General features: G+C 35.8%; 1 protein-coding gene across 4 annotated transcripts in view; it reads right to left on the bottom strand.

Moving 5' to 3' along the window:
- The window catches only part of COL8A2 (collagen type VIII alpha 2 chain), a 1,617,206-nt gene that overhangs the window by 872,556 nt on the left and 731,294 nt on the right, over nt 1-13,356 (bottom strand). For all 4 annotated transcript variants that reach the window (XM_044059947.1, XM_044059946.1, XM_044059945.1 and 1 more), the window contains one exon: nt 545-667. The gene's annotated coding sequence lies outside the window, so the exon portion shown is untranslated. The remainder of the gene's footprint in view (nt 1-544; nt 668-13,356) is intronic.

Below are 13,356 nucleotides of genomic sequence, written 5' to 3'. Positions count from 1 at the left end.
ATGAGATAGGAGACAGCATTCACACTACTGAGGGGCAGTGGATGAAGCCTTTTAAGTTTTATAACAGAATATGGTATACTTTTAAAATACGTACATTTGTGATGTAACAAAACTGTAAACGATTCTACTTTTTTGCACCTTTAATAATTACCTCCTCTCATCTTTCCCCTTTCTGCCTTTCGTTATGTCAAAGTAATCCCTTCAGTGACACAGCATTCAGAATTTGGTCTAATATTTACTGTTTCTCCTTCAATGTGTCCAGAAGTAGACTGTATTATGTTTTGGGCTTTTTTTTTTTTTAGTGTAAAGATACAGGTAATTTCAATCATAAAAATTAACTGATATAATATAAAGCATGACATTAATTCTTAAACAGAAGTGGGCTCATTATACTAAGTTGCACAAGATAAAATAGCACAAACCATTCAAACATTTACCAGGAGACAGTGCATTTAAAAAACTCAGAAGCCCAAGATTTACACCTTATTAGCTACTGCTACAGATAGCATTTGCTTTCATAGGCATTGCATACAAATATATTTACCCCAGTTTGAATGTCATTCACTGCAGTGCTGACTCAGATTTTCCCTGGGTGTAACACAGTGCTAGTTTGTTCTTATTGTACTGCTTTGGTTTCACTGCTGTCTTTGTTTGGTACTTTGTGCTCCTGTATAAAGACGAAAAAAAGAATTTATGTTAAAAAGTTTTGAGGATGGTTATATTGCATGAACATAACTGTCTGATCTATTTAAGAATACATATTTTGCTCATCTCATAAATTACTAGAATAATATTTTGAAACATCATTAACAGAGTAATATTTGCCATATTTAAATTGTATAATATTTTTCTTCCTTCATTATATGTAATTTTATGATAAAGTGTAAACAAAACAAAAAAAAAAACACTGTGCTGTCATCTTAGTATGACATGTACTAGCAGGTTTCTATTACGTTATCGAAAGATAACGTAATCGAATGGACAAAAACATCAAAATGAATGCATTTTGAAGTTTGAATTGTGGGATCACAGTACAGTGAAGATTGGGATATTTGCCCTTTCCTCACTGTAGTGCGATCTCGGAGTTGGAATATATATTTAGCAGGGGGTGTGTGGGGGGGGGTGCAGCCGTTTTGATGTTTCGGCCGTTCGATTACATTATCTTTCGATAATGTAATATGAACCCGTACTACTTTAGTATAAGATGTATTATAATATACAAATCATTATTTCTACACTAAAAATATATACTATGTTAACTTGTGTTTATTTATTATTTGTTTTTGTTGACTGGGAAAGTCCATCTGGACAAGATTCTACTTTCAACTAAGGCCTGACCAGAAAAGCTCCATGCAAGTTTAGATATGGGTATATATTTTTTCATAAACTTGCAGGTATGACAAGACATATATTTATATGCATTTCATAGGTATATTAAATACATACATATAAATGTAGATTAATAATGACTTAGTTTCCATAGCTAAAGGCATGATGCAACAATAGTTGTAAAAAAACTAGAAGCATTACATGTATACAGGAGTCCACTGCAATGAGATGTTTAAGGACAACAAAAATTTTAATAAGTAAAAAGTGTAAATGGAAAAGTAAGTGAGAAGAAAATGAAGGATGGTGAGATAAGTGGGACAGGAAGAAAACGGAGGTTAGTGATAGAGTGATAGAGATGTTTATAGTATAAATCAAAAGATTACTGCTAGAGAGAAGTGGATGAACATTGGTGATGGTTTTGTGTGTGAATGCTGAAATAGTGAAAGGAACACGAAGGGTCAGATATCAGGGAGTAACACAGATAGACAGCAGGTGTACTACAGGTCCTGTTTAAGTTGAATTTTAAAAATTAATAGTCTGTTAGTTTGATTGGGTGGGGGAAAGAATTCCAGAGTTTTGAGATATAATTGGAGTAGATAGAATCCCTAGCATTATTGTATAACTTGGTTACTATCAAGATGGCCTTGTTAGTAGATCTAAGGTCTCTGTTACTAGAATAGATTGTATTTTGGAATGTAGGGCATTTTCCAGCATGTCAATAAGTTTATGAGCAGTAACTAGTTGAGATAATGTTAAATATTATAGCTAATCCAGTTTTCTTACCACAATGCACTGGTGGGATCTGTGTGTGGGTATCTGTAGCAAATTTGGCTATTTTATTGTTACACGTTTTGAGTTTAAGTTTGTAAGTTTAGGTAAGTTAGTAAAAACTGTAGAGGCATACAGTATTATTTGTAGAAAATAATTCTAACTAATAAATGACTGGTAGAGTTGGAAAGATATGGCTCAATCCTATACAGGGACCCAAGTTTCATGTGTTTTTCTTTAATAGATCGTAATAAATGTCTGTTGAACTTAAGTTTTTCATCAATTAGTATACTTAGTTTTTTTTTGAGAGATTATTTCAATTTTGGTGCTATTGGACAAGTAGATATGGAAGGATTGTTTTGGTTAAGTATATTTTTGGGTATGAAAAGCTTTGGTTTAGTTTTGTTAGAATTATATTGTAGTTGGGAGTTTGTCAGACATGTTTTAACTGTAGAACAATGGCAAACAATCAGGTAAACACTACTCAAGAATGCTCCCAGAAGAACAAAAGACTTCAGAAAAACAAGGAGCATATCACCACAGACAAACAATAAAATGAAGTAAAATCTTTAATGAACAATCCACTGACAACTCAAAACAGGACAAGCGCTTTTGGCATAATGCCTTCTTCAGATCCTGATTATTCGGTCCTGAGTGCCTTAATTTTAAAAAACTGACTTCCAATCAGTATGCTAAGTCTTGATCAGGTGATTCCTTTTAAAATCTGACAGGAAAAGCCAGTTGAAAATAATAATCCACAATAATTTATGGATCAGCCAATCCCAGACTGTTAAAAGCAACATGCCTATTTCCTGACCAATCGAGTATTTACTCCATTACTTCCTGCTCATTGCTATCCGATAAAAGTCTATATCTCCACACTTAGGTAACTTGCCAATAGGGTGCGAGCAAATGCTTCACACCCCTTTTGTTATCCTATTAATAAACAACAGTATACCTTTCTTGTTCGTAGCCTCCTAGAGCAACATTAAACAATAATAATACAAAGGTTATGTCAGCTGAAAATATCATTCATCAGTGAACATCAGGCGTTCCTTTTGAGTTAACAATCCGCTTTTAATTTTGTCATTGCAAATATTTTTCGTCAGTGAACCTCTAATTTCTTTTAGGTTAACATGGCTCAACCAATCCCAGATTGTTAACAACAACGTGACCATTCAAATAATTATTCCATTACTTCCTGCTCGTTACCATCCTATAAAAGTCTACATCTCCACACTGAAGTATCTTACCAATAGGGTGTGAGCGAATGCAACATACCCCTTTTGTTATCCTATCAGTAATCAGCAGTATACCTTTCTTGTTCTGAGGACAGCCTCCTAGGGCAACCTTAGTAAATAGTATAAAGGTTATATCTGCTGCAAATATTTTTCGTCAGTGAACCTCTGACATTCCTTTTGAGTTAACAGTCTGCTTTTAATTGTGACATTGCAAATATTTTTCATCAATGAACCTCTAATTTCTTTTAGGTTAACAGTCCACTTTTCTTAGTGCCATTGCTTAGACCATAACTTTTATAAGAAAACTCTGATCTGTTCTTTACTTCTTTGTACATGAACTCTCTGCTATTCTCTATTTAGGCAGAGACTAAGTGAGGGAATCACAGGTCTTTTTTAAAAGATGTAGATGTATGTCATTGACTGTTGCTTATTAAAGTAAAGAGTGTTATTTCTGCTCTAGATTAAAATCAAAGCATACTCAATTGCTACCTCATCTCGTAGATGATAAATTGAGATGCAGAGCAAACTATTTCTCTGGTCAATGGCAGATCTTTCTCTTCTTCTTAGGTGTTTTCCTCATTACAAGGAATCCTCTTTTTAGTATAACTCATATATTCATTGTAAGGCCATATACAGTTAACTTTTTCAATATTTTCAGCCATTCTTCATTTGGGCCAAAACTAGGTTTGACATATGATTTTATCACTCATGATCACTTTCAAACTGAGACAAGCCATAGTAAATCATAACAAATCCAAACTGAAATAGGCCTTAATAAATCATAACTAAGGAGCAACTGTGGTAAATGCTATTATCCCATCCAACCAATGTTAAGTCAGCAAACATCAATTTTAACCAATAGGGATGTTACTTCCTTATATCCGACCAATAATAAATCAAAGAAAATGGCGAACTTCTGTCTTAGCCAATAGGAGTTTTACTTTCTATAGGGATGTCAAATAGAACTCCAAACAAAATATTAAGTCTTGATATAACATGTTACTTAAATTCATTAATAGGCAGCTCTACCTTTTAGTACTTAATCTCCTTTCCTTTAGGAATGGTTTCAGTGGAAAATGACTCCTCATACATCGGCTATCAATGTCCGATAATTTCAGCCATTCTTCATTGAAGCCAAAGTTAGCCTATGGAGATTTTAAAATCTTTCACTTAATGCATTACTTTATCACTCACAATCACTTCCAAATTGAAGTAAGCCATAGGGAATCATAACTGAGAAACAGCTGTATAGACTGTATAGGCTGAATAAGGGTTCTAACTTCCTTATAAAGATGCCAGTTAAGTTACCAACAAAATATTAAATCTCAATATCTCATATTGCTTAAATCCATTGGTAGACAACTCTACCATTTGGTACTTAATCTCCTTTCCTTTAAAAATTGTTTAAATGGGACTACACCATTCAAGGGGTGTATAGCATTTGCTCGCATCCTATTGGCAAGTTACATCAGTGTGGAGATATAGACTTTTATTGGATGGCAATGAGCAGGAAGTAATGGAGTAAATACTTGATTGGTCAGGAAATAGGCATGTTGCTTTTAACAGTCTGGGATTGGCTGATCCATAAATTATTGTGGGTTATTATTTTCAACTGGCTTTTCCTGTCAGATTTTAAAAGGAATCACCTGATCAAGACTTAGCATACTGATTGGAAGTCAGTTTTTTTAAATTAAGGCACTCAGGACCGAATAATCAGGATCTGAAGAAGGCATTACGCTAAAAGCGCTTGTCCTGTTTTGAGTTGTCAGTGGATTGTTCACTAAAGATTTTACTTCATTTTATCATTCGTCTGTGGTGATACACTCCTTGTTTTTCTGAAATGTTTTGAATACAGTAAATGAGAGCTGAATCACTGCCTGTAGCTTTGTAAGGATTTGTGCAGAGCAGGTAAGTGTGGAATCACCTGCAAATCACACAATAGAGGCCAGGTAGGTTGCTGTATGCAATTTGTTTGTAAATTTACTGAATAAGAGTGGTCCAAAAATTGATCCCTGTGGCACTCCTGCTGTGACTGGTAAGAATGGGGAAAAGTCTTGCAGCCATTTGACTCCCTAATGCTGGCCAGATGACACCATGGCAGGGAAGAATGTCCAGTTCAAGGGTGGATACTTCAGAGAGCAGTTTTTGATAGGAGACAGTATCAAATATTTTATATAGGTCTAGGAAGAGGGAAGAGACTAACTTACTATCATTTCTATATTGATTAATAGTGTTGGTGAAGCTAAGGAGGATGGTGATAGTGCTGGGATTGGGAAAAAATGCATTGTGTGCCAGTTAATAGGCTTTTGTTAGTGAGGATATTAATGACTTTTTCTCGTAGGTTAGATTGGGGATAAGATTGCTGTAGATGTATAATTTGAGAATTCAGTCGTGTTTCCCCCTTTGTGTAAGGGAATGATGTAGGACATTTTCCATATGACTGGGGCATGGTTTTCTGTGACTGAACAGCTGATAAGTATAGAAATAGGGCAGGCAACTGCACTGACTGCTAGTTTCAGGTATTTGGCTGGTAATTTATCTGCTACTAATGTCATTGGTTTTAAATTAGTGAGCAGTTTTCTTATTGTGGAGGTATGGACAGTTTTAAAAGAGAAATTATCACCATTGTTAAATGAAAAGTCTGGGGTGCAGAGTGGAGTTTGGCAGGGGCGGCTCATGCTATAGGACTGCGGGACTGCAGCCCTCCCACCTGTAAAATGGGTCCCCACCTGTAAGTCCCCCACCATAGAACATATAAAAATAAAAATAGCTCCCGGACTCTGTGCATGTGTGCTTAGTTCCTGACTGCTGTGTTAAGCAGACCAGAACTCCGAGCATGCATGCTCAGGCATTCCTGAGCTCCAGACTGCTCAGTTGGCAGTCTGGAAAGTCTGCCTTTCCAATCCAGAGATCTGTGCGGTGACGACTGCACAAACTTTACTGCATCGCCCTCAGGCTGGACCAATAGCAGAAGGCTGCTTCATGGTAATGGGCAGAGAATAAAGCTTGAACCCTGTACCTTGCACCCAAGTGATAAGAGCCTGAATTTCCTACCCACCACCATTTCTAAAACATTTTCAGATTTTTGCCTCATTTCTGTTCTGTTCCTCATAAAATCTGTGTTTTTCCTGTATTTTTGTTACTTAAAACAGACAGTAGTGCAGTGGTGTAGTGGTAGCAGTGTTGCCTGACAGCTATGGGTTGTCTGGTTTGATTCTTGGCTGGGGTGCCTTCTGTGTGGAGTCTGCATGTCCTCCCTGTGTTTGTGTGGGTTTGCTCTGGTGTCCTCAGTGGATATTTGTCCCTATTTTTTGGACTGTATTCCCCCATTATTGGCTTCATCCATGTTTTTTGTGCCAAGGTTAAGAACTATGGTGATAACTGAACTCACTGAATATGTTTGAGGGCTGTATTCCCCCATTATTGGATTTGTTCAGGTGTTTTGTGCTAAGATGTTGACAGCTATGGTGAGAACTGAATTCACTAAATGGTAGCCATTTAAGTTTCAGTCTTCCTTTCTTTTATAAAAATAGATGATTTGGCATAGTGGTATGTTACTCCGGCTGTTTTGCACAGGGACCTGGGTTCAATACTTGGCAGTGAAATGTATGGTGGTAACACAACATTTTATTCTAGCAACTTTCCAACATTATACAAGCAATGTTTAAAATGTGTCCCTGGTTTTTGGGCTTTTGTCCCCCCCCAAATAAATTTTGGCTTTGTCCAGATTTTTTGTGCTGCAAAGTTCAGAGATACAGCTGAGTGTCGAGTAGATTTTACAAAGAGCTGAGAGCTGCAGGGGAACAAAAGTTTAGTGCTGCTTATGCCGAGTCTGCTTACATTGTAAATAGCACAACAGGTAGTGTACTTGCTTTTGATGCAGAAGGCTGTGGGTTCTACTCCCACAGTAGGTAGATCCATTGCTGATACTGTACTCTGTTGTAAAGGGGATGGATGCTGCAGTCCTCTTTGGCGAAGATACCTAGTAACTATGAACCTGTTATCAGTTTGCCATCCATTCCCTACTGCAATATTACTAGCATTATAATTTTTTTAATTCAACATAAGCAATGTATTCCTCAAGGGCAACAGGCACTTTATTTGTAGATGAAACAATGACATATAAAGTTGTTTGCTAGGAGTAACCTCTTCAATAGTTAACAGATTTCTTTAATGTGGAATTATTTAGATGACGTTTACTTCTTCAGAGTTCATGCATATTTACTGATACTGGTGGACTGTTGAAGTTTGAGTAGACTTTTATGATGGAAATGTTCTGAATTGGGCAGTTTTGTCATTATTGGTGCATGCATTTTGTTTCATTGTTTACTGGAAAAATGTTCAAAACAATAAATTTAAAATGCCCTCTAACAACTGTACTGTATTGTACAAGGAATATAATTTAATACAGTCAGGAAGGTGTATCAAAGAGCATAGGTTCATAGGTTCATAGGTAGGTACTAGGCTATTGGCCCTGGGGCCTATACAAGCCCAGCCAAAAAGGTACCCTGGCTTTTGTCACCCAAGAAAATTATTTTCCTGTGCTACTGTCGAGCAGAGCCACAGAGGTGATCCCCGAGGTGAATTTCCTATTTCCCATCCAATCATCAAGATTTTTCTTCAAGAGTGCTAATGAGGAGCTTTGCTTGATATAGATAGGTAGTTTATTCCAGAGTATGGGAAGTCTCTGGGACAGGAATCTATCCCTCCGGCATGTTCTGTTTATTGTGGTGACAAGGTTTAGGTCCCTAGAGCATGTAGCTTGGAGGGATTGGGATTTCTTTAAGTGGAGCATTTCCATGAGCTCTGGGTTTGACATAGCTTTGTATGTTAGGCAGAGATCACCTACCTCTGAGTAGGTGATATGTGATGGAGTAAAGCTGTCATTATTTAGTAACTTCATTCCTAAATGATTTGGAAGAAAACCACAAATTTTATATGTGTATGTTTCGTGTTCAAGGGGCCTATGATTTGAAAACATCCCAAAATTAATCTTTATCTGCCACTGGCAAAATGTATTTTCTTTGAATGTGGATTTCAATGCTGTTTCAATGAATGTGAGTTTCAAGGGCAGAGAAGTTTTAATGCTAAGTCTATTTTCATTGTGAGACTGCATTGCTTTGTTTAGCAGATATCTATTAGGGTTTATGCTGTAAAATATAAAATAAAACTTTCAAATGAAATCCATATCATTGCAGAAGTAAAGCAGTATGCACATTACAGTGTTTATGGCAAATGGGGCGAAATAACCAAGGAATAGGACATTGGAATGGCTGCAGGGGGGAACGCTCCATTCGACCATGATTTTGTGAGGGGGGGGCAGCAAACTCAGACAGCCCCGGCTGAACTATACCCCTCAACTGTCAAGAATTTTGCAGAATGAATACATTTTTGCTTCTTATTTTTGGTTTGTTCAGCATAAAATTTGTGGTTTTCTGCCAAATCATTTAGGAATGAAGTCACTAAATAATGACAGACATTGAGTTTCAGAGTCATAACCTTCAGAAAAACGCATGCTGTTATTCTATCAACTGTCTTAAGTTTATACAAGAGCAATTTTAGTACTGTTTGCATGCTCCCCCCAATATATTTGGCCTTGTCCAGATTTCCTGCATTAAGAGGTTGTGAGGTACGTGCAAATAAATTGCTTTATAGAGTTAGGAATATCCAAACCTCTCAACTGTCCCCAATATTGGCTCAAAATGTTGCTCCCCCCTAATAATCCCTCTGCAAAATGGCAATTTTGGAAGAAAACGTGGAGGGTTTACAATTATAAATAACTATAATGATCAGAGTTATAGATTACTTTTATTTCAGAAATGCATGCAGATTATCTTATTTTGTCAGCTGCTCAAGTTAACAGTACTAATTTTAAAAAGGTGTCCCTTCTTTGACAGGTTCCCAGCTGTATTGTGTGGCAATTTTATATTTTTGCATAACATTTTTGGTCTGTTTTTCATAAAATGGTGGTTTTCTGGCAAATTAGTAGCGCATCATTAAAGACTGAAGTTAGAAAATAATGGCAGACATTTGAGTTTTAGATTTCATACCTTCAAAAATTCATACTAATGCAAGACCTACTACTATTCTATTATCTTTCTAAGTTTATAAGAGCAATATTTAAACATTGTTCCACTTCTATGTATGGCTTTGTCCAGATTTCTTGCTCTGAGGTTGAGAGGTATGAGTGTCAGAGCCATCACCGTCAGCCAGAGACATTTCAAACTGTGACCTACTTGTTGCACCCCACTCCCCATTGTAGTGGCTCTGGATGTGTCCAAGCAAGGCAAGGAGCGGTTATGCAGTGTAAGTGTGCAGAGTATTCCCCCATCCAAGGTAGACCACAAGTACAACCGTGGCTTTTCATCTGTCCTTGATTTTGCAGAACGTTCTGGTTTTCTGCCATATTTTTATACTGTTGATTTATGCTTCTTATTATTCAGAAAATACATGCTGTTGCAGTGCCCTGTTGCTCTGTATTAAAGTAACAATGCTTTATTGACCATCAGGTAAGCTTGTTGGAGATTGTAAGATGCAAGTAAGCTTTAATAAGCATACTGTTAAAGAATTACCAACATTGAAAGCCTTTTCATTGTTGCCATGCAGAGAATATTTACATAACTAGATAACGTATTCGCCGTAGGTATTGAAATTCATATGACGGTATTTGAAATAAAGAACAGGATTACAGTATTTTCAGAAGCTCATTACATTTGTTGGAGACTTGCAGTTATCTTTGCAGGCTTTACCCGTAAACTAAACAGAATGCCAATCTATCATGTGTGGTCCATAACTTGTGCAGTAATCCTTTAAGCAAGTTATCTTGAGCTTGTTTCTTGTTTGCTGTTCATTTTTTACTTTGATTACGTGTTCCCCATGAAACAAGTAAATAGTTGTTGTCAGGCAGCAGGTCTTTTTTGGATAAGAAACGTTTTTACAAGTGGAGGTATCACAGAGATTGCTACTTTCAGCATGTTACTTGGTAATTATATAAAGCTGATTATAAATTATAATTAGAACTGCAGTGCAAGGAGAAGTGGTTTGAGCTGAGTGCTGCTTGTTTTATTTTATACTTGATTTTGACTGGCATTCCAGTAATGTATTTAAAAAGCAATTTATTTTTTCATGCCTCACAACCTTTGTGTTTCCATCTAGATATTAAGTAAGTTGTCATGTAGCCAATACATTGAAATATTTTTTTCTTCTACACCTTATTTTGTCTTGATTGGACTCTCGTAATGATGGTTTGGTACCCAGGGCAGCGTATTTAATTAAAGTTCCAGTTGTTGTGGTTTTGAGCATAGTTCCACCCCTTTCTAGTTAGTCACACCCCTTCCCATTGGCCCCACCCATTCAGCTGTCTCCTGCAGCCCCCCTTTAATTTGAAGTCACCAGCCGCTACTGGATTTTGGGCATTATCTTTCATAACAACAGAGTTAGTAAAAAAGGAGTTGAATAACATCTTTCATTCTACAATTGTTTGCAGTTAACCATCTCCAGAATAAAAGCTGTTAACTGTTTTAAAACTGTCAGTTCCATGCACTATTGACATGTACTTAAATTATTTTAGTCCTATATCAACTAATATAGCCTGCATTTATATAGGGAAAAGTTTATCCTACTCTTTCATATTTCAGTATTTATAATGATCAACTTTTTGTTGAAAGTCTCAGGATAGCTGTTCTGTTTGGTATAACCAACTACATAACCAACCCTATCCTCTACCATTTAGACCTATAGTCTGTATGTCTGGTAGAGCAACTGAATGCATTTCCTTATTTTTGGATCAATTACTGAATCCTTTAGTACAAAAGCTGGATAGTTATGTGAAATATTTTTGGCATTTACTAAATTGTTTGATATTGTTTACTACTGACACTTCTCAGTTGAGATTGTTTGTATACTAGCATTCATATTACTGAAGGTATGGAATTTTTAAGTTTTTTTTTTTTTTGGTCAAATTCACCAATTTTTCTGCTGACATGGTTAGCACAAGACATGAGTTGACAGAAGTGATGTTAGAGAGTAATTTTTTTCATTTTTAATGTCAAGTATTAGCAGTTAAAGGTTGTTGCTATAGGTAGCCCCTTCTTTTGCTAACCTTATCATGGGGTGGTAGGAAACACAGATGCTTAAACAAATTCCATTTTTTCTGAAAACGTGAAGTTGTATAAAAGGTTTGTTGATTTGTTTTTTATCACAGATGTGCCCGTTGAAAAGATTGATCAGTTTATTACAGATGTCAATAGTAACATCAACTTTTTAAGCTTTCTTCTTCCCTGTGTGAGGACAAGTGTACCCTTTTTGGATGTTGTGATCAAATGGAATGCTGGTCTAGGAACTTTCTCTAGTAGCATCTATAAGAAATCTTGTTTTTTCTAATATCTATCTTCACTGTTTGACTGCTCATCTGACTGACATGAAGAGGAATATACCTAAGGGCCAAATGATAAGGGTTTCCAGGCTTACTACTGATCACAACACTTTTTCAGAAGTTGTCAATGAAATTGCAGGTATATTTAGCAGTAGAGGTTATAATTTGGTTTCATTAGAACGTACTTCTGAAGAAATTAAAAACAAGAGGGAAAAATGTTTTCCTCCCATTTTGGTAGGAGGTATTGCCTAATACAGTGGAAGCTACTGCTAACAATAAAATTAACTGTAGCTTCATTTTACAGATGGCTGTTGATGACAGTAACATCAGAAATATTATTAGCCATAATTGGAAGACTTTTAATTGGAACCCCGAAGTATTTAAGGCAATTAGTCCTTCTCCAAAATTTGTATGTAAGTAATTTAAGTCTATTAAGCAGTATCTTGAAAATGACAATACTAAAAAACCTTTGTTGCATACCAATAAAGGTGATGGCATGTACAGGTGTGGTTTTTAATATGCCTGTAATGACATTTTAGACGGTCCTTCCATTAACTTAACACATATCAAAAGAACCATTAAAATGAATGCACACTATGACTGTAATTCAATGGGTTTGATTTATATTGCTATATGCTCCTATTGCAATGCTTTCTATATTGGTATGACTGCCGGGAAATTATCTAAGAGGATTAGGGAGCATTTATATGCAATTAGAATCAAGGACACTAACAGTGCCCTGTTTACGCATAATTTAACTTGTATTTTCTTTAGACAGTTTTATTTCTCTGTTTTAGAGCATTTGCCTGAAGATTACAGAGAAGTTTGTTTAAAAAAAAAAAACAGCTGTTAAATAAAGAACATTGTGGCAGCTGAGAATGCAGGCTGACAAGTTTCCTGGGTTAAACGATACTTTTGTATCAAATTTTTTTTTTTTTTATGATAGTTTTTTTATATACTGTTTGGGTCACTTGCACTTTAATATAATTGGTATAGTTTTTATTAGTGGTGGCATAATAATTGATGTTTATGTATTGGTCTATTTGTTTTATATAAGGGTTATTTTGTTTATATGTTTTTATTCTGATGAAGACCTGTATGGATAAAAGTGCTAAATAAAACCATTGAATTTTCGTTGCTGGTTCTTCACTTTCCCAGGGGATGATTTTGTTTTGTTAGTTTTGTTTTATTCATCCTTGAGGCTTTTTTTTGTGAGATTTACAATGGTTAAGTGAAAACTGTAAATAAATTAGCTTAATTTTACATATTTTTTGTAGCAAATTATGAATTACCTGTATGTATTTTATTACCTGCTGTATGACATAATTTTTTGATGTGGCCCAGGCAATGCTTGGAATGGGTATTAGAACCTAGGCAACATCTCAGTCAACAAATGGTATGGAAGTAAGTAAGCAAATAAATAAATAGATAAATAAACAGCTTAACTATATTTACAAGCTGATTCTTTGTGTTCCAAATCCCATTGCTTGTGAGTGGTAAAATGGTGTTTACACTAGATGTGAATTATATTCACTGTCCCATATGTGAAGACATAGATTCATAGGTTCATAGATTAGTACTAAGCTAACTGCCCTTGTGAGCCATTTTGAGCCTAGCCAATTATCTCTTGTGAGACTCAAACCT

Source organism: Protopterus annectens, chromosome 1.part2 (genome assembly GCF_019279795.1).
Source record: "Protopterus annectens isolate FY-2018-M chromosome 1.part2, PAN1.0, whole genome shotgun sequence".
Lineage (NCBI taxonomy): Eukaryota > Metazoa > Chordata > Ceratodontiformes > Protopteridae > Protopterus > Protopterus annectens.
Note: the sequence above shows the minus strand (reverse complement) of the source record. Positions and strands in the feature narration are given on the sequence as shown.